The following is a 22,285-nucleotide window of genomic DNA, read 5'->3' as shown; positions in this document are numbered from 1 at the left end:
TGTTTTAGTTCTTTGTAGATTCTGGTTATTAGCCCTTTGTCAGATGGGTAGGTTGCAAAAATTTTTTCCAATTCTGTTGGTTGCCAGTTAACTCTAATGATTGTTTCTTTTGCTGTGTAGAAGCTCTGGGGTTTAATTAGGTCCCATTTGTCTATTTTGGCCTTTGTTGCCAATGCTTTTGGTGTTTTAGTCATGAAGTCCTTGCCTATGCCTATGTCCTGGATGGTTTTGCCTAGGTTTTCTTCTAGGGTTTTTATGGTGTTAGGTCTTATGTTTAAGTCTTTAATCCATCTGGAGTTAATTTCAGTGTAAGGTGTCAGGAAGGGGTCTACTTTCTGCTTTCTGCACAGGACTAGCCAGTTTTCTCAGCACCATTCATTAAACAGGGAAATTTTTTTCCATTGCTTGTTTTTGTGAGGTTTGTCAAAGATCAGATGATTGTAGATGTGTGGCATTGCCTCTGAGGCCCCTGTTCTGTTCCATTGGTGTATATGTCTCTTTTGGTATCAGTACGATGCTGTTTTGATTACTGTAGCCTTGGAGTGTAGTTTGAAGTCAGGTAGTGTGATGCCTTCAGCTTTGTTCGTTTTGCCTAGATTTGACTTGGCTATGTGGGCTCTCTTTTGGTTCCATATGAAGTTTAAGGTGTTTTTTTTCCAGTTCTGTGAAGAAGGCCATTGGTGTCTTGATGGGGATATCATTGAATCTATAGATTACTTTGGGCAGTATGGCCATTTTCACAATATTGATTCTTCCTAACCATGAGCATGGATTGTTTCTCCATCTGTTTGTGTCCTCTCTTATTTCGTTGAGCAGTGGTTTGTAGTTCTCCTTGAAGAAGTCCTTTACATTCCTTGTTAGTTGTATTCCTAGGTATTTTATTCTCTTTGTAGCAATTGTGAATGGTATTCATTCTTGATTTGGCTCTCTTTCAGTCTGTTATTGGTGTACAGGAATGCTTGTAACTTTTGCACGTTGATTTTGTATCCTGAGACTTTGCTGAAGTTGCTTATCAGTTTCAGGAGATTTTGGGCTGAGACGAGGGGGGCTTCTAAATATACAATCATGTCATCTGCAAATAGAGACAATTTGACTTCCCACTTTCCTAATTGAATATGCTTTATTTCTTTTTCTTGCCTGATTGCTCTGGCTAGAACATTTAATGCTATATTCAATAGGGTTGGTGAGAGAGGGCATCCTTTTTTAGTGCCAGATTTTGAAGGGAATGCTTCCAGTTTTTGCCCATTCAGTATGATATTGGCTGTGGGTTCGTCATAAATAGCTTTTATTATTTTGAGATACGTTCCATCAGTACCTTGTTTATTGAGAGTTTTGCCTTCTCTGCATCTATAGAGATAATCATGTGGTTTTTGTCTTTGTTTCTGTTTATGTGGTGAATTATGTTTATATACTTGTGTATGTTGAACCAGCCTTGCATCCCAGGATAAATCTTTTTTTTTTTTTTTTTGAAACAGAGTCTCACTCCCCCGCCCAGGCTCAAGCGATTTTCCTGCTCAGTCTCACGAGTAACTGGGATTACAGGCACCCACCACTCGGCCTGGCTAATTTTTGTATTTTCAGTAGAGATGGGTTTTACCATGTTGGCCAGGCTGGTCTCAAACTCCTGACCTCAGGTTATCCACCCACCTCGGCCTCCCAAAGTGCTGCGATGGGATTACAGGCGTGTGTGCCACCTCCCCCACCCCATAATCCCAGTTTCTTTTTACCAACTTTGATTACGGAACTTGGCACGACTCCCAGGTTCCCATAATGCAAATTGCCCTCCCCAATTATAACTGCCAGTTTGTTTTCATCTAAGAAAAACAAAACAAGACAAACAAAAATTGAAATGCTGATCATTTCTGCAGACAAAAAGATAAGTATGGCTGGGTGCTGTGGCTGATGTCTGCAATTTCAGCACTTTGAGAGGCTGAGGCGGGCAGATCACTTGAAGCCAGGAGTTCAAGACCAGCCTGACCAACAAGGTGAATCCCCCTCTTCACTAAAAATACAAAAATGAATGAGGCGGGGTGGTATGCACTTGTAGTCCCAGCTACTCAGGAGGCCAAGGCAGGAGAATCGCTTAACCCAGGAGGCAGAGGTTGCAGTGAGTAGAGATCATGCCACTGCACTCCAGCCTGGGCAACAAGATCAGAACTCCATCTCAAAAAACAAAAAAAAAGTAATGTGACTGCGATTTTCTGGTTATAATCACAGAGTTCATTTGGAAAATCTAAGCAATATGAAAAAATAGAGTTAAAGTTTTAAAAAATTATCCCACATTGGATCAGCAAACGGTTTTTTTCCTCTTGAGACAGACTAGGCCTTGCTGTTGCCCAGCTGATGTGTAGTGGCACAATCACAGAAGACTGCAGCCTAGACCTCCTGGGCTCACTCTGTGCGCCTGCCTCCCAAGGAGCTGGGACTACAGGTACACACCCCTACAGCCAGCTAATTTTTTTTAATTGTTTTTTTAGAGGTGAAGTCTCACTATGTTTCCCAGGCTGGTCTTGAACTCCTGGCCTCAAATGATCCTCCCACCTCAGCCTTCCAAAGCGCTGGGATTACAGGCATGACCATATCTGGAGACCCGGTCATTACAGAGGTCATCAAGTTAAAATGTGTCGTGAAGGTGGGGCCCTGATCCCATATAACTGGTGTTCTTACTAAAAGAGAAATTTGTTGCCAGTAAAAGAAAAAGAAAGAATAAAATATTTTTTTCTTGAGACAGTCTTGTTCTGTTACCCTGGCTGGAGTGTGGTGGTGTGATCATAGCTCAATGCAGCCTCAAACTCCTGGGTTCAAGTGATCCTCCCACCTCAGCTTCCTGAGTAGCTGGGACTACAGGTGTGTTCCATGATGCCCAGCTAATTTTCTGTATTTTATGTAGAGATGATATCTCACTATGTTTCCCAGGCTGGTCTTGAACTTCTGGGCTCAAGCAATCCTGCCTCAGCCTCCCAAAGTGCTGGGATGATAGGTGTGAGCCACTGTGCCTGCCCAAAGGTCAATTTGCACACAGAGACAGACATGCATAGAAGGACAATGGCCAGTATAAGTCAAGGGATGCCTGAGCCAGGAGAGAGGCTGGGACAGATTTTTCCCCAGAGCCTCCAGAGAGAGCCCAGCCTGCAGACACCTGACTTTACACTTCCAGCCTCCCAACTGGGAGACAACAACTTTTTATTTTATTTACTGATTTATTGAGACAGAGTTTCGCTCTGTCGCCGAGGCTGGAGTGCAGTGGCATGATCTCAGCTCACTGCAGCCTCATTCTCCCTGGCTCAAGCAAACCTCCCACCTCAGCCTCCTGAGTAGCTTGGGAACACAGGCACATGCAACCGTGCCTGGGTATTTTTTTTTTTTTTTTTTCTGAGATGGGTTCTTGCTCTTTCCCCCCGTCTGGAGTAAAGTGGTGCAATCTCAGCTTACTGCAACCTCCACCTTCTGGGTTCAAGCAGTTCTCCTGCCTCATTCTCCTGAGTAGCTAGGATTACAGATGTGTGCCACCATACCCAGCTAATTTTTGTATTTTTTTTTTTTTTTGAGACGGAGTTTCGCTCTTGTTACCCAGGCTGGAGTGCAATGGTGAGATCTCGGCGCACCGCAACCTCCACCTCCTGGGTTCAGGCAATTCTCCTGCCTCAGCCTCCTGAGTAGCTGGGATTACAGGCACGCACCACCATGCCTAGCTAATTTTTTGTATTTTTAGTAGAGACGGGGTTTCACCATGTTGACCAGGATGGTCTCAATCTATTGACTTCGTGATCCACTTGCCTTGGCCTCCCAAAGTGCTGGGATTACAGGCGTGAGCCACCGCACCCGGTCCTCTAATTTTTGTATTTTTAGTAGAGACAGGGTTTCACTATGTTGGCCATGCTGGTCTCGAACTGCTGACCTCATGATTTGCCTATCTCCACCTCCCAAAGTGCTAGGATTACAGGTGTGAACCACCACTCCCAGCCTTGTATTTGTTTAGTAGAGACGGGGTTTAATCTTATTGGCCTGGCTGGTCTCAAACTCCTGACCTCAAGAGATCCTCTCATGCTCCCAAAATACAGGGATTACAGACATAAGCCAAGGCATCTGGCCTGAGACAATAAGTTTGTCTTGTTCTAAGCCACTTAGTTTGTGGCACTTTGTTACAGCCACCCCAGCAAAGTTATACCCAAGGAATAATCCATTTCATTGTTAAAGGACACAGAAGCTCATGCCCTCGGTCATTCATGAATGTGTAATTAGGTTCTGGCCAGGAACAGAGGCTCATGCCTGTAATCCCAGCACTTTGGAAGGCTGAGATGGGAGGATCACTTGAAGCCCAGAGTTTGAGGCCAGCCTTGCCAGCATGATGAGACCCCATCTCCAGACACAAACGCAAATATTAGTTGGGCATGGTAGCATGCATCTGTAATTCCAGCTACTCAGGAGGCTGAGGTGGGAGGACTGCTTGAGCCTGGGAGTAAGAGGCTGCAGTGAGCTGTGATTGTACCACTGCACTGTAGCCTGGACAACACAGGAAGTCCCTATCTTTTCAAAAAAAAAAAAAAAAAGAGCAGGTGTTTGATTTTGTGTCTTTGTTGTTCTTACTGTTGTTTTTTGAGATGGAGTCTCTCGCCCTGCCCAGGCTGGGGTGCAGTGGTTCAATCTCGGCTCACTGCAACCTCCGCCTCCTGTGTTGAAGTGATTCTCCCACCTCAGCCTCCCGAGTAGCTGGGATTACAGGTGTGCACCACCACACCCGCCTCATTTTTATATTTTTAGTAGAGATGGGGTTTTACCACATTGGCCAGGCTGGTCTCAAACTGCTGACATCAGGAGATCCACCCGCCTTGGACTCCCAAAGTGCTGGGATTACAGATGTGGGTCACTGTGCCCGGTCAATTTCATGTTTTGGCTGGCTTGCATCTGGCAGGTGTATGGTTAATAAACCAGGTCTAAATATCTCTAGGCTACCGGTGGCTTGGGCATGCACTGACAGCAATGTTGTGGATGGTGATACTGGCTTCAAACATGGATGAAAACAAGATCTGGTCTTTTTTCACCCAGACACTGTGGGTGAGCTGACCTAGGAGATAAAAGGACACGTACATGAGGCCATGTGTACATCCTGGGAAAGGGAACCCCAGCCCCCCTGCCACCACCCAGCCCACTTGGCCAGCAGCTCTTCCATGTTCATTATAGCTTTTGAGAGGTTCGCTATTCAAAGGAGGATGAATCAAGGAAAGTACAGGGCTGGGGCACAATTCTGTTAAACATGACAAGGAATATGCTTTGGTTCAAGAAAACCTATGGCCAGGCACGGTGTCTCACGCCTGTAATCCCAGCACTTTAGGAGGCCGGGGGCAGAGGATCACTTGAGCCCAAGAACTCGAGGCCAGCCTGGGCAACATAGTGAGACACCTTCCCAACTCCACCAAAAATGTAAAAGAAAGAGAAAAAGATGTAATTCAGGCATTACCCACCTCCAGGTAGCCTTCCTGATGGTACCATACCCAGGTGGGCTCAGGGGCAGCCTCTGTTCTCTGGGCATGAGAAGCTGCCTCCCCAGGGCGGTGGTCCCGGGTCAGCTCCTGCAAGAGTCCAGGCACAGGATGATGGTGGATGGATCAGGACCGAGGGTCAGGGATGCAGAGAGGCAGACAGCTTTGGGACACACTTGGTGAGATCAGTGGGATTTGCTGTAGGGTGACTGTCAGGGTGAAGGGGAGAATTCTGGACCAGCTGTGTCTTCATCTCTCTCTTCCCTCCAATCCCAGGAGAGCAAATGAGGCAGAAGGACTAGCGGGCCCAGGTCACCAGCTCCATCCTCAGAAACTCGAGGATCATCAAGTTCCATGGATGGGAGGGAGCATTTTTGGACAGAGTCCTGGGAATCCGAGGCCAGGATCTAGGCACCTTGCGGACCTCTGGCCTCCTCTTCTGTGTCGCTGGTGTCCTTCCAAGCGCCTACCTTTATGGTGATGTCACTCTAGTCTCTATGCTGAGTAGTTCTGGGGAAGGAGTGTGGGGGTCAGGAGGTGAGGTAGGTGGAGCCTCCCAGATCCTACCACCCTGTCCATCAAAAGCCACACATTCTGGATCCTGTTCTCTCAGGTTTCCTGCTGTCTTCTGTGTGAACGAATTAATCACATAATTCTGGTGAAGGTGGCAGCGGCTGATGAGGCCTGCTGTTCTGAGAGTTCCAGACTTTTATATGTGGGGACAAGGGTTCAGGTGCAGGTGGGCTGCAGAGGTAGAATCTGGGGTCTGAGTGGCTTCCCTGCTGCTGGTCAGCAGATGTCCACAGCCACCCTGTCACTGACGTGATCCTTGTCCTGCCATTCTGTCATTTATTTTCAATGGCTGTCAGAACACTCTTCCTAAAGCACAGCTGTCAGAAGAATTTAAACATGTTGATGCAGAGGCCAGGTGCAGTGACTCACACCTGCCATCCCAGGTCTTTGGAAGTCTGAGGTGGCTTGAACCCCGGTGGTGGAGATCACAGTGAGCCGAGATTGTGCCACTTCACTCCAGCCTGGGTGACAGAACAAGACTTTGTCTCAAAAACAAGATGAAGTAAAACAAAACAAAAGGACCACAAATGGCACCAACACCTAGAGCCCTCCCCGGCTGCTCTCCCCAGGAGTCCCCGGGCTCAGCGCTCATGTCTATCACCTTCACAGAAAAGCCTTTCCTGACCACTTTCCCCACCACCACAGCACCCCTGCTCTTGCTAATGCATTCTACACCTCCACCTGAATTTCTCTTTACTTTTTCATTTTTGAAGACAGAGTCTTTCTTGCCCTGTTCCCCAGGCTGGAGTGCAGTGATGCAATGTCGGCTCACTGCAACCTCCACCTCTCAAGTTTAAGCAATCCTCCCACCTCAGCCTCCTGAGTAGCTAGGATTACAGGCAGGAGCTTCCATGCCTAGGTCATTTTTTTTTTTTGTACTTTTAGTAGAGATGGCATTTCACCATGTTGGCCTGGCTGGTCTTGAACTCCTAACCTCAAGGGATCCATCCACCTCAGCCTCCCAAAGTGCTGGAATTAGAAGCATGAGCCACCATGCCTGGCCATGACTTGTATCCTGTGTGGCCTCCTGTCTCATCCTGTGACTTAGAATGCCTAACCATCTGGGAATGCAGCCCAGTAGATCTCAGCCTCATTTTACCAAGCCCCTATTCAAGATAGAGTTACTCTGGTTCACACACCTGTGACAAACAGGGAGGGTTATGTTCCAATAAAACTTTATTTAAAACAAAAGGTGTAGGCTGTAGTTTGCCAACCTGTTTCGCATCAGCCAGGACATCTTCCTCTTCCCAAAGTTTTGATCTAGACATCCTCCCCCAGACCCTCTCTTCCCTGCCTACCCCACCTCCTGATTGGTTCTCTGTATTTTCTCTGTGGATTCCTTGGCGCACCTGTAATTAGCTGGAGTAACTGCATTGGTCATCAAACCTGCTCCTTCAAGAGGGTCTGAGTTCCTCCCACCACAGGGACACGGATGGCACTGATAACCCCAGGGTGTGTGGGAGCCAGTGCCAGGTTGCTCGGGGCTGGCTGTCTCTCTGCACAGGGCAGCCCAGCATCTCCTTGGTGGCATTCTAGGTCTTCACGGACCTTCACAATGACAGCTCAGGCTTTGAGCATTCTGGACACATCCTGATGGGACCCATATCTCTCAACTAGTCTGTGAGCTGCTGTTACCATGATGGGCACCTGGAGCTCTCTGGCCAAAGCCGGCATAACAGTGAGGCCTTCTTGTGGGCTGGATTCCCAGGTGAGGCCTCCCTGCTCGCAGAGGTGCAGATACATGGTAAGGCACTCAGCGCACAGCCCTGGGACTGGGGAGCTAGCTTCTTCCATGCCTGGGCCAGCCAGCAGCCTCAGGCCTGGACCCAGATGGCACCCCATCAAGCCCAGTGTGGCCCTGGGCTCTGGAACAACCAGGACATCCTTGCCCATGAATGGCTTCACTCCCAAGGCAGCCAGATTAGTTTCCTAGGACTTCTGCAACCAAGTCCCACATACCAAATGGCTTAAAACACAAGAATCTTAGCCAGATGTGGTGGCATGTGTGTGTGGTCCCAGCTACTCGGGAGACTGAGGCAGGAAAATCGCTTGAGCCAGAAGGTCGAGGCTGCAGTGAGCTATGATTACAGCACTGTGCTCCAGCCTGGGTGACAGAATGAGACCCTGTCTCAAAACAAAACAATCAACAGTGGATTGAACACCCATCTGTCTTGAATGTAAAGTTATTTTTACTTACTCCATCTGTAAAGATGATTTACTTACTTACTTATTTATTTATTTAACACAGAATCTCACTCTGTCACCCAGGCTGGAGTGCGGTGGTGTGATCTTGGCTCACTGCAACATCTGCCTCCCATATTCAAGTGATTCCCTTGCCTCAGACTCCTGAGTAGCTGGGATTACAGGCATGCACCACCATGCCTGGCTAATTTTTGTGTTTTTAGTAGAGACAGGGTTTTGCCATGTTGGCCAGGCTGGCCTCAAAGTCCTGACCTTGTGATCCACCTACCTCAACCTTCCAAAGTGCTGGAGTGAGAGTTGTGAGCCACTGAGCCCAGCCAAGACCCTATTTCTAAATAAGGTCATATTCATAGGACCGAGGGTGAGGGGAGTGGGACTTCATTATCTCTTTTTGGGGTCCATGGTTCAGCCCATTATGGGGGAAAAATAAAAGCAATAAGAGGAGCCAGCATTGGCTAAGCACTTACTACCTACACGCCAGGCAAGCTGTGTACACACGAGAGCTCAGTACAGTACAGCTGTCTCCATCACACAGGGGAATGCCACAGCTCTTAAAGGGGTCTGCGAGCCAGCAGAACCCACCCCCTTCCCCAATCTCACCTCGTCTCCTGGCCCCCAACCCCACCTGTTCCATTCCTTTCTATTCTTTAACACACCAGGTTTGCTGCTGCCCCAGGACCTTGGCACGGGCTGATCCTGCCGCCTGGAATGCCTCTCTTCCACACATCTGCCTGTGTCCCTCACCTTCCTTAGGTGTTTTTCCAATGGCATCTCAGGGAGGCCTTTTTTCCACCTCCCCATTTCCTCCCACCCTCTCCCCAGTTCTGTCATTTGAACACACCATGTAGCATACAAATACCTTGGTTTCTCATTTTCTCCACACTAGAATCACCAGGATGTGTGCTCCATGAGGGCAGGGATGATTTTTCTCTGCTTTGCCGCAGGTCACAAAGCAGGTGTTGAACGTGCGTGAATGAGCATATGAGGTAGGGTTAGAAATGCCATTCCCATTTTGCAGATGAGGAATGGAGGCTCAGAGAGGTTAAGTCACTTGGCCCAGGCCACACAGCTGGTAATGATGGAGCAAGGATTGAACCCAGAGCTATTCTCTGACCCCTGTATAGATTACAGAGACCTGGCTCTTGACCATTCAGGACCCCTGGGTCTCCCTAGTCCCCTAGGGCATCTTCTGTTGGCCTCAAACTTTTTTTATTTTGGGGGCTTTGTGCAATGGCTCATGGCTGTAATTCTAGCACTTTGGGAGGCTGAGGCATGTGGATCATTTGAGGTCAGGAGTTAGAGACTAGCCAGGCCAACATGGTGAAACTGTCTCTACAAAAAAAAAATTAGCTGGGCATGGTGGTGTATGCCTGTAGTCCTAGCTACTCAGGAGGCTGAGACATGAGAACCACTTGAACCTGGGAGGTTGTAGCGAGCCAAGATCGCACCACTGCACTCTAGCCTGGTTGACAGAGTGAGATTCCATCTCAAAAAAAAAAAAAAACCAAAAACCAACAAAAACTTTAGTTTTGGCCCTCAGCCTCCTGAAGGGTGAATGGAGGACTGGATCACATGAGGAAATTGTCCCTAGTCTGAGCTGACCTCAGAATTTGTTGGAGACAAGTGATGGAGTGCTGGGAGGCCATTCTGGATGAACACTTTCACGCCGCTCTAGTTCCTGGCCCAGGATGCCTGATGTTGCTGCCCCCAGCCAGGGGTGACCTCTCCCTCCTCCCATGACTGTCTACAGTCTGATGTCCCCCCTCTTGGGGACACTTTCTGCCTGTTAACATTCTTGGTATCTCTGATAGCCAGGCGCTTCCGGGCGTGGGAATTGTGTCCCCTCCCTCCTCTTGGCCTGCACATAGTAGGTACATGTGGTTGAGTGTGGAATGAGGAAGGAAGGAAGAGTTTCCCAGGCCTCCTGCATGCCCCGCAGGTGGTCCTCTCCGATGTGTTACCCCATTCACTCTAGATGCTGACCCTTGAGGCGGGTGGGCTGTGCCCACCTTATTGATAAGGAAGTTGAGGCTCAGAGCTGCGGGGCTTATCCATCCTGCTGGCCGGATGGGAGGTGCTGGAGCCTGGCTGAGTGTCACTTGGGCCTGAGCCATCAGCTGCACCCCATGGGAACCTGGCATCTGACATAGAGTGGGCACCATCTGTTTGCTCAGGGGCTCCTGGACCCGCTGGGTTTCTATGTGTAGCAGTGGGAATTTAAGCAAAAGAAGAAACTCCTATTGTGAGCCAGACTCTCCTCTTCTGTGGGAGGTGATGGGAGGGATGGGACCCTCCAGCCAGGGCCAGGTGGCTCTAGGTGGGTATCAGTTTGCAGTGGCCCTTTATCGAGAGCAGACCTCATGCTGATTCATCTGCAGGCTGCTCAGAGAATCCCCAAGAATCCCTACAGAGAAGCAGCCTCCCTCAGTCATTCTGAAAGTACTCACTGACCCCCTGTTGTGTGTCAGGAGCTGTCCTAAGAGAAACCCCACCTCCAGGGGCTGGCATTCTCATGGAGTGGCAGTAGGGGAGCAGAAACCTAGTAAGTAAGTGAGTGAGGTCATTTCGGGATGTGCTGGGAACCCCACTCCAGGGAGATGGATTGAGGATGCCTGGCAGCAAACAATTGAGAGGAACTTCAGAGGGGTAATCACGGGAGGCTTCTTGGAGGAGGTGTCATTTCAACAACTTCAACTTCAATGAAAGGAGGAGCCACCCAGGCCTAGATCCTCAGGGACAAATGATGACAGATGATGTCAAGGAGGCTCAAAAGGGGTTGACCCCACCCAGCCCCCCATGGGAGCCTTTCCCTTTCCCGATTGTGTTGTGTTTGAGGGTCACAGGGCATGGCCCCTCCTGAAGTCTGCTGTGTTCCTGGGCTGGGAAAGGAGGTAAACCTGTCTTCAGTGACCTGTGCCAATTTCTGTCTCTGGAGTCCCAGGCCCAGGCCAACGTGGCCCTCCGTGGCAGGGACAGTGGTGTCAGCGTGGACCTGGCAGCCCTGGTGGCTTGGCCACTGCATGACCCACTGCAGATGGTGGCCAATGCCAGCCACACAGTGCTCGCACTTCAGAGGCTGGACCTGCCCTTCTCCAGCCAGGTAGAGTGGATGGGGAAGACCTCCCTCCATATTCTGTCCTCTCTGTCCAATTCCTAGGGTGCAGAGGACCCTGCTGTCTGCAGGGCAGATGGGGAGGGCCAGGCCTTGGGTTTCCCCAGCACTTTTTAGTTTACAAAGGCTTCATTTGTAATCGCTGTAACCAGGTCTGCTGAGCAGTCTCTGCCTTCACAATCGCAGGGCTGGTGTGGACGCGCGCCCTGGATTAGCCTCTTGTTTCTGACCTGTCTTTCTGCCCTGCAGTCTTGCGTCAGAATCAAAGCTCCTGCTTGTCCAGTGCCCGCCCCGTGCCAGCCCCCTTTGAAGGGTTCATGGGCATTTGTTAGTTTCATCCTCCCAATGTCCCAGAGAGAGGCAGGATGACCCCTTCCTTACCAAACGTTTTCCAGTGTTTGGATCCCACGCCTGCTGCTTGCCAGCTGTGTGGCCCTGGGCAAATTCCTTCGCCTCTCCGTGCTCTCATCTCTTAATCTGCAAAATGGGGATGATGATACTACCTATAACGGGAGGCTGTGAGGATTGAGTGAGTTAATCTCACGAATGCCTGAGTAGATGCGTAAGAAGCATTTGTTGTGATAAAGATGAAAAAGGTGAGGCTGATGGTGTGACAGTGACCATTATCATCATCAATCATCATCGTATCTGGGTCACAAGCAAAAGTGTGGGTGACTTGCCCAAGGTCACCTAGCAAGCAAGCAGCAAAATAGGGCCTCAGACTTGGTACCAGGTCCTTTCTCATGTGGCCCTCCTGCCTCGGCAGAGGAACCCACATGGGCCATGCCATGGCCACTGTCACTTGGCATGAACTCGTCCTGCCTGGCTGGCCCTCCTTCTCCAAGAGCCACAGAGTGTGTTCCAGAGCAGGCTCCAAAGCTTCTTTCACATACACACTCCTATTTCAGATTACCCAGCAACCCCTGCCCTAGTCCACTCTGTGGTGGGAGGAGGGGGTGGCTCCTGGGGGCTGAGGGGGCCAGGATGTCACCCCTCCTGCAAAGGATCTCAGCTCTGTACCCCACAACTGAGTGGGCTGGATACCCCATGCCCCTGACTTCATCTACAGTCTACCCTGGATTCAAGGCGAGGTGATGGGGATCCCCCTGGGGAGCATGTTCTTGGCTGATGTCTGGGCTGCAGCTGTCCTTTGAGTGGGCATTGCCATCCTGAGCTGCAACAGGGACCGACCCCTTGCATCCTCAGCACTCATGAGAGTGTTGGATGAGCTAGGCTTGTGGGGCTTGGGGACAGGGACGTGCTGGGCTGTAGAGCTTGGCTGGGGTCCCCATCTGGCCTGTGAGTGTCCTCCGGCTGTCTCTACCCACACACCTCACGGTCTGCTCCCTCCTGAGCTTGTGTTCCTAGGACACTGGGCAGCAGAAGAGATGAGGTCCTCGCTGCTGCTGACCTGTGATTCTCAGGCCAGCTTGGTCGTTGACGTCAATGGCCGGAACCAGACAGTCAGGCGATGCCCCCACCTACCAGGAGGAGAGGAGTCGGGGGGAGAAACCATTGGCTGGGCACCTACTGTGCACTGATGCTGGACACAGCACCTCTCAATCCTCTCCTCAGCCCCGCTGCACCGATGTGGGCAGGGAGGCTCAGAGAGGGCAAGTGACTTTTCCAAGGTCACCTAGCTATAAAAATCCCTCAATCTCTCCAGGCAGAGCACTGATGAGTTCCTGGCCTCAGAAACTAAGTGCATCCCAGGCTCTAGACACTTACTAGTGATTATGACTGCCCTTAGGGCTGGGGGCCTGGTGAGGTGCTTGGTGTTCTCAAACGTGCGCTACATCAGGCACCACCAGCCAGTTTCCACTGCTCAGATCTCAGCAGCTAGGGAGGGAGTGAAGAAGTCACTTCTTGAAGGGGTAAACCAGTGGTTCTAACTTAGGCGCAATTCCCCCAACACCCAGGGACTTTCGGCATGTCTGGAAAATTTCTGGTTTCTACACTGGGGAGGAGGACTCTCTGAGGGTCAGAGGCCACGGATGCTGCTAAGCATCTTACAGTGCACAGGACACACCCATGACCGTGAGGCCATGAGCCAAGACATCAGCTGTGCCAAGGCTGAGACCCTGGGTTGGAGAGGAACCCAACAAAAGGGTGCAGTGTCCTGGGGTTACACAGGCCTGGCACAGTGGCTCATACCTGTAACCCCAGTGCTTTGGGAGGTCGATGTGGGAGGACTGCTTAAGCCCAGGAGCTCCAGCAGCATAGTGAGACCAGTCTGGGCAACATAGTGAGACCCCCATCTCTACAAAAAGTCTTAAAAATTAGCCAGGTGTGGTGATGCTTGTTGTAGTCCCAGCTGCTTGGGAGGCTGAGGCAGGAGGATCACTTGAACCTGGGAGGTAGAGGCTGCAGTGAGCAGAGATCATATGACTGCACTCCAGCCTGGGTGACAGAGAAAGACCCTGTCTCTAGGAAAAATGAAAAGGAAACATGGAGATGATTCCCACCCTGGCCTGAAGGACTGAGGGGAGGGGGGCTATGTGAGGAGCCCTGGGAGTCAGCCAGGGGGTCACAATCCTGCTATCCAGACCCTGCTGGGGCTCCCATGGGACCAACCCAAGAAAGCTCATGGACGGGCTCATGGCAGACTTGCAGCCCAGAGCCAGGCTTAACCCTTGATACCAATGGGGAAACTGAGGCTCAGAGAGGGGCAACTGAGATGCTTGCCCATGGTGCCAGAGCTAGGTAGAGGCCAAGCTGGGATTCAAACCCAGGTCACCTGGCTCCAGAGTCCAGCCCTAACCAGGACACCATATGGCCCTTGGGCCTCAGGGTGTGGGAATAGCCCTGTATTGGGCCACTGATGTGATCCTGGCTCTCTGACCCTCTCTTGGGGAAGCTGACTTGGTCCAACCTGGCCCTGGGGGCACTGGACAAGGTGGCATCTTGCCAGCTTCAAGCCCTCTCTTTCCTTCCTTCTAGCAAAGAGCTGCTGTTCTCAGGCTGGCATCGCCTCCCCTCCCTCCTGGGCTGCTGCCCCAGCTCAGCCTCAGTCTCAGCTAAAGTAACTGTGCCCCAGCCTACTGGCTCCTAACTGGTTCCAGATGCTTGCCCCAGGTGGAAGGGAGCCAGGCTCCTCTGGGGCATGTTAACGCATGCGCATCTGTCTGCCAGCCTGCAGCAGGCCCACGTGGGCCACCCTCAGAAACCTCTGGCTCCAGCTTTCCCAAACACACCCAGGTTTACATTCCTGGGCCAGCCCACAGCCAGGCCCATGAGCCCTTTGGGAGATGGGGGAGGCCTCCTCACCCAGTGCCTGGTGCCTGGTGTTGCCTCACCCAGCCTGGCGCACTTGTAGAGGCTGGAGCTGATGATGCATCCATTTGAGCTGAGCCAGTGTCACCCCCATTTCTGCTCTGCAGGGAGAACTGGGGGGTCCTGGGAGTGGACAGAAGGGTCCATTAGACTTAGGCCAGGTTACTCTGTCCCTCTGAGCTGTCGTTTTCTATGTCCAAATCTGGAGCTACCTGCAGGGTATGCCTAGTGCCTGGCACAGGGCCCAGTGCATAGTATGTGCTCAGTAAAAAAGAGGGCATGAATGGGTGAGTGCATGCATGAATGGTCACATCTGCCAACTGGTCATTTCATTTTCCGGCCAGCCACTGCGTTTTGCTAGGCACCCTCCTAGTCCTGGCCCAGGCTGAATTTCTTTACAGAGTACATGCTATGTGCTGGGGTTCTCTGCCAAATTTACACCTGATTTTGGAGTTCCCTACACTTCGCTACAACTGCACAATCATTCAGGGAACTTCTTTCTTTCCTTATTATTTATTTGGTTTTTTGGGACAGAGTCTCCCTTTGTCACGCAGGCTGGAGTGCAGTGGCATGATTTTGGCTCCCTGCAACCTCTGCCTCCTGGGTTTAAACGATTCTCCCGCCCCGGCCTCCTGAATAGCTGGGATAACAGGCACGCACCACCACACCTGGCTAATTTTTGTTTTGTTTTGTGTTTGTAGAGATGGGCTTTCACCATCTTACCCAGCTGGTTGCAAACTCCTGACCTCAAATGATCCACCACCTCGGCATCCCAAAGTGTTGGGATTACAGGTATGAGTCACCATGTCCAGCCTTGCTTTTCATTTTTAAAATTTCTTTTTGAGACAGGGTCTTGCTCTGTCACCCAGGCTGGAGTGTAGTGACATGATCAGAGTTCACTGCAGCCTCAAGCTGTGGGGTGCAAGTGATCCTCCCGCCTCAGCCTCCAGGGTAACTGGGACTCCAGGTGGTACCACCACACCAGGTTCCGTTAAGGGAGCTGCTTAGTTTTTCCCCAAGTTTTGTTTTGAGTCATTTGAACCTATATAAAAGTTACCGTGGGACAGTGAACTTTGATCAATTGTTAATATCTTTCCATATTTCTCATCTATGTTACATAAATTGGTATTATCATACATATATTTTTTTCTGTATCATTAAGAATTAATATAGAGGTGTTTCTGAAGATGTCACTTTTTTACTCTGAAATACTTCACCTTTTTCCTATAACAAGGGTATTTTCTGATTTAACACAATAATTACAGCATTCAGGAAACTGAACATTGAAGTAATACCTTCATTTCATGTACAGCCCATATAAAATTTCCCAGCTCTCCCAATAAGATTCTTTCAAAAAACTGTTTTGTTTTGTTTTAAATCTGGGATGCAGGCCAAGATCGCACAGCACGCATAATTGCCATGTCTTTTTAAGTTTCTTAATCTAGAACAGAGGTCTACAGACTTTTACGGTAAAGTAAAATGTAGAGGTTGCAGGCCCTATGATCGCTGTTACACCTACTCAGAATTTGTCATTGTAACACAAAAGCAGCTCTAGATGACATGTAAGTGAATAGGCATGGCTGTGTTACAGTAAAATTTTATTTACAAAATCAGGTTGTGGGCCACATTTGACCCAAAAGCCAGCTCCTGATCTTGAACATTCTCCTTCCACACGCTACCTTTCCTTAACCAATGTTTTTTTTTTATTATTTTTATTTTTTTAACTTTTTTTGATACAGAGTTTCTCTCTGTTATCCAGGCAGGAGTGCAGTGATGCGATCTCGACTCACTGCAACCTCCACCCACTGGGTTCAAACAATTCTACTGCCCCAACCTCCTGAGTAGCTGGGATTACAGGCATGCACTACCACACCTGGCTAAATTTTGCATTTTTAGTAGCGATGAGGTTTCACCATGGTGGCCAGACTTGATCTCAAACTCTTGACCTCAAGTGTTCCACCCACCTTGGGCTCCCAAAGTGCTGGGATTACAGGCGTGAGCCACTGGGTCCAGCACCCCCCCGCAACATTTTATTATACAATTTTTCAGACACTAATAAATGGAAGTAATTTCACAGTTGAACACCTACATACCTAGATTTTCCTCTTCACATTTTATTTTGCATAATCACATAGCTCTCCATCCACCTTAGTTTTGGATACGTTTCAAAGTAAGTTGCAGATATCAGTATGATTTCCCCTAAACATTTTATTATCATTAACTACCTTTAAAAAAAAAATCCCAACCAGATAAAGTGGCTCACACTTGTAATCCCAACACTTTGGGAGGCTGAGATGGTAGAACTGTTTGATTTCAGGAGTTCAAGACCAGCCTGGGCAACCTAGGGAGATACTGTCTCTACAATAAATGAAAAAATTCGCCACGCATGGCAGTGCCTACTTGTAGTCTCACCTACTCGGGAGGCTGAGGAATGAGAGAATTGCTTGAGCCCGGGAGGTGGAGGCTACAGTGAGTTGTGTTCACACCACTGCACACTCCAGGCTGGATGACAAACCAGACCCTGTCCCTGTCTCAAAAAAAAAAAAAAAAATCCTGCATTGACAATTTTGAAGTGTCCAGTAAGTTATTTTGCAAAACATTCTCCTAATGTGGATTTGTCAGATTGTTTGCTGAAGACAAGATTCAGGTTGAATATTTTTGACAGGTATATCACTAATGTAATGACACATCTCTGGTGAGCTCATTAAAAGTACCCATTCTTGGCCAGATGTGGTGGCTCCAGCCTGTAATCCCAGCACTTTGGGAGCCTGAGGTGGGCAGAGCAACTGAGGTCAGGAGTTCAAGACTAGCCTTGTCAACATGGCAAAACCCCCGTCTCTTCTAAAAATACCAAAATCAGCCAGGCATGGTGGCACACGTTTGTAATCTTAGCTACTCAAGGGGCTGAGGCAGGAGAATCACTTGAAACTGGGAAGTGGAGGTTGCATTGAGCCAAGATCATGCCACTGCTCTCCAGCCTGGGTGACAGAGTGAGACTGCATCTCAAAAAAAAAAAAAAAAAGTACTAGCTCTTGAACCTCTTCTCAGAGACTCCGTTTTTGTGGGTTTTAAGTGGGAGCCCAGAATATATTTTTAGTAAGTTTCCCTGAGCGAATCTGCTCTTCAGCCAGTGTGGAAGTTAGCACATTATTTCATACAATGTTGACAGCAACCCATAATAAAATAGATGTCCTTATCCCTGTGTTTAGAATTAGAAGGCTGAGGCTCAGGTGGTTAAGGAACTAGCTGGAGATTACTCACCTCTCCGTGGTAGATCCACACTTGGAGCTCTGTGGTTTTGATGCTGACACAAGCCCAAGCATTGTCCTTTCTGCTAGACTGCCCCCTGCTGTCTGCAACTGTACTGTAACTAGAGTTCTTGCCTGCTGGTGCCAGGCTGGTAGATATTTTCAAGCCAGGGAGGGCCTGAGAAGATAGTTGCTATGACCACATTTGATGGCCTAAACTGAGGCTCTAAACCCTTACTTCACCAAAGTTCCTCCAGCCCAGGAAGCTGTGGGACTCCTGGTCCTGGGGCTTCGGGACGCAGAGCTCACAGCTTAAAGCCAGCATCTGCTTAAATGTTCCATCAGAGCCCTGATGAGATTGTGTGTGTGTGTGTGTGTGTGTGTGTGTGTGTTTCCTGATCCAGCTACACTACTCCAAAGGTGACGTTCAGAGCATGTTTGCCTTGGGCATGGAGGAGCATCATTTTCACATCAGCACCCATCTGGTAGCTGCTAAGGCCAGTCTCACCAACTTCATGTAGCTGGAACATTCCTTCCTGCAGGTGTGTGGAGGACAGCTCAGGCCAAGGGCATGCTGGGGTGGGGTTGGGGGGCTCCTGGGACAGCCCTTGGAGAAAAAAGAAATTGTCCTAATGTCCTGATTCCTGGGAACAAGGGCGGGCAAGGCTGTGAAATGGACAAAATTTGCTGGAGTAGATTATCAGCTGATGTCTTTATCCATCATTTCTTCCTTTGGCATGATTTATGGAACATCTACTAGGTGCCAGGTACTATTTCAGAAGGTGGGGTGTGACCTAAAATGGAACTGATCAATCCTTTCTCTCATCATTTGTGTACTGTAGTGGGGTAGATTAACTACCCAAAATGACACAAATAGATAGTAAGATCTGGAAAAAATGTACTGAAGTGACTGAGTGAACAGGGAGTGTATTTAGATTAGGTGGCCAGGGAAGGCTCCACTGAGGAGGAGGTGCTTGAACCTGCCTTGGATGATAAGTGCAGTCATTTGAAAATCTATGGGAAGGCCAATTGTGGTGGTTCATGCCTGTAATCCCAGCACTTTGGGAGGTCGAGGCAGGCGGATCACTTGAGGTCAGGAGTTTGAGACCAGCCTGGCCAACATGGCAAAATCCTGTCTACTAAAAATACAAAAGATTAGCTGGGCATGGTGGTGCATACCTGCAATCACAGCTACTCAGGAGGCTGAGGCAGGAAAATCGCTTGAGCCCTGGAGGCAGAGGTTGCAGTGAGCCAAGATCATGTCATTACACTCCAACATGGGCGACAGTGAGACTCCATCTCGGAGAAAAAAAAAAAAAGTCTATAAGATTGAGAGTAACTGGGCAGGTGGGTTGGGGAGCTACTGTAGGTGGGGGGTCAGTGAGGGCCTCATGGGGAAGGCAGCCCTGAGAGGGGAAGGACCAGGCTTGCGAAAAGCTGCAGAAGCAGTACTGCAGGAGGCAGGAAAAGCATGTGCAAAGGCCTCTGTGGTGGGAAGGAGCCTAGTGCTTTGGGGAGAGCTGGAAGGGGAGTAAGACGGGGGCAGAGTGCTTGGCGGGTGACAGATCCTGCTGGGCCTGGAGGCCACATGGAAGCACACGATTGCTTTCTGCTTTTGGAAATGCTGAGTCTGGGTGTTGGGGTTGAGGCATTTTTTTAATCCAGATGCTTTCACTCTGCAGCCTGGGAACAGCTCTGGGCTCTTCCAGAGATGAGGGGCAGGGCAATCTCTTCACCCTCCATTCTAATTCCTCTACAGGAATAATGCAGGAGGGCAGTGTCAGCTTCTCCATCCTCCCTAGCCTCATTTCCCAATAGAGATGGGGTGTGGGGGTGCCGTTAGCCTCTCTTCTCCCCCGAGTCTTCCCCTTACCCCCACCACTACCCTCCCATCTCTGTGTCACCTGAAACAGAGGACAGCCTGTGACTCTGTAGCTCACCTGGGCCAACAGCTTCTCAGCACACAGCACCACCTGGGATGGCCGCCTGGCTGCCTCCCCGGGGCAGGTATGTGAGATCTGGCCGCTGTGCCCAGTGTGGGGCTCCCCTTTGTTCCAGGCTTCTTGGCTGCCCCCACTCCCAGGTCATGTCCTCTATTCTCTTCCCTATCTGCTCCAGGAAACTTTGGGCCTGTATCCCCTCCAGGCCTGTGGGGCCATAGCACAGCCTGTAGACGTCTTCATTGAACAGCTTGACCTGTCCTGGGGCCAGCAGTGTATGCGGCACAACTTGACATACGAGGTGAGGCCTGGGGAGCAGTGTCCAGGCAGGGAACCCCCACATGGCTCCACATGCTGCAGGAGTGCCCCACCCTGAGACTGTGTGGTCTTGAGTTTCAGTGCTTGGGGGATCCTGGGCAACTCACTTCCCTGCTGTGCACCTTGGTTTTCTCACCTGTGAAATGGGTACAATACTCCCTTCCTACCTGGGATGTGGTAAGAGCTCTGGAAGACCAGAAAAGCATGTGTTTCCAGCATGAGATGCTGGAAACAGTTGGGGAGGGAGGTGGGGTGCTGGTGGGCTCCTCAGGAGGAGACGGAGGGAGATAGGGAGCTCAGGTCCCTGGAGGCATCAGGGACCAGGTCTCCTCTAGCATCACTACCTGATGGGCTCCTCATGGGGCTGAGCACTGTTCTGCAGAGCCTCGGGCAGGAACCTGCCCATGGAGAACTGGCCCTGGAAGCCCCCTTCCTCCTCTGGGCCTCCCATCTGGGTTCCTGGGGCTCTTAGGCCCATCCCCCTAAGTGCTCACAGCAGAAATTCTGCCATCACCAGGATGCAGTGGCTCATGCCTGTAATCCCAGCACTTTGGGAGGCTGAGGCAGGAAATCATCTGAAGTCAGGAGTTCGAGACCAGCCTGGCCAACATGGTGAAATGCTGTCTCTACTAAGAATACAAAAAAATTAGCTGGGCATGGTGATGTACACCTGTAGTCTCAGCTATCTGGGAGGGTGAGGTGGGAGACTCACTTGCACCTGGGAGGTGGAGGTTGCATTGAGCCGAGATTGTGCCACTGCACTCCAGCTTGGGCTACAGAGCAAGACTCTGTCTCAAAAAAAAGAAGAAGAAAATCCTGCACCAGAGTGTAAGGAAGTGCTGTGGCTGATGACGGCTCTGACGGTGGTTTCCTGGTGCATGTTCTTGCTAGGTGAGAGTCTCCACCTGCAGCTGGCCATGGGCATTCTCTTACGTGATGAGCCCCTGTCATATGGGCCCTCTCATTCCAGAGGCATCGGCCATCTCAGCCAGACAAGATCATCATGGAGGCCCTGCTGGAGCACGTCCTCAGGGCCTCTTGTGCCCAGCAGAGCTTCTGGGGAGAAGTACAGACTGACTACGCACACTGGCTGTGTGGCACTCCATCCACCTGGGGCTCTGTGACCTGCCCAGGGTGAGTCTGCCCTGGGGAAAGGGGCAGCTCGAGAACCAGGGACCCGTAGTGATGGGGCAGTATGGAGGGTGGTGCCCGCAGAAGGCAGGGGTGTGAGCGAGGCAGCCAGATGCCAGTATGGTGGCTCTGCCATTTGCCTGCTAGGTGACTGGGCAGGGCAAATCTCTCTAAGCTGTCAGTGTTTCATCTGCGGAATGGAAGCAGTGGCAGGTTCCAGGATGTAGGGTGATGGTGGGAGTTAAGAGAGATGTGATGCAGGAATGTGCAGCCTTGGTGCCTGGCAAGGCTTGTGTTCTCTTGGGGCCTCCGAGCCTATCCCCCACCCCATTCTAGACACCTGTCCTGTCCTGGTCTCTGCCATGCCCCAAGGATAGGCGCCTGCAGGAATTTAGGTAACCTGCTCAGTGCCTGGGGTGTTATGCCAGGTGTTACCTGCATCTCCTTGAACTTGCTTAGACCTTTGCAGTGGTTCCTATGCAAACTCGGAAAGCCTGGGCTGTTGGCAGAAACACCAGGGAACTGTGAATGTTAGAAACAGAAGTGCCCAGGGTGCCCCCTCAAACCAATTAAATCAGAGTGTCTGGGTGGGGCCTGGGAAGCCATATCTAAGTTGCCCTGTGGAGGCTGCTGCTGGGTTGGTGGGCTCCTGGTTGCCTTTTTTTTTTTTTTTTTTGGAGAAAGAGTCTATGTCCCCCATGCTGAAGTGCAGTGGCACCATCTTGGCTTACTGCAACCTCCGCCTCCCGGTTCAAGCTATTGTTCTGCCTCAGCCTCTCAAGTAGCTACGACTACAGGTGTGTGCCACTACGCCTGGCTAATTTTTTGTATTTTTAGTAGAGACAGCGTTTTACCTGGTTAGCCAGGACGGGCTCAAGCTCCTGACCTCATGATCCACAATCCACCTGCCTGGGCCTCCCAAAGTGCTGGGATTACAGGTGTAAGTCACTGTGCCTGGCCTAGATGGATATTTAAAAAATTGTTTAAATCTATTTGCTAAAAGACTAG

General features: G+C 50.2%; 1 long non-coding RNA gene across 1 annotated transcript; it reads left to right on the top strand.

Annotated features, from left to right (window-relative positions):
- Positions 1-7,082: 7,082 nt before the first annotated feature.
- Positions 7,083-21,758, top strand: LOC116564229. Its single transcript, XR_004274804.1, has 3 exons — positions 7,083-7,182; positions 11,232-11,233; positions 21,747-21,758. It is a non-coding gene; the product is annotated as an uncharacterized LOC116564229 (long non-coding RNA).
- The last annotated feature ends 527 nt before the right edge of the window (positions 21,759-22,285 follow it).

This window comes from Sapajus apella, unplaced genomic scaffold (genome assembly GCF_009761245.1).
Source record: "Sapajus apella isolate SASKATOON/1434 unplaced genomic scaffold, GSC_monkey_1.0 scaffold37, whole genome shotgun sequence".
Classification (NCBI taxonomy): domain Eukaryota; kingdom Metazoa; phylum Chordata; class Mammalia; order Primates; family Cebidae; genus Sapajus; species Sapajus apella.
The sequence above is the reverse complement of the archived record's forward strand: the minus strand, read 5'-3'. Positions and strand labels throughout refer to the sequence as shown.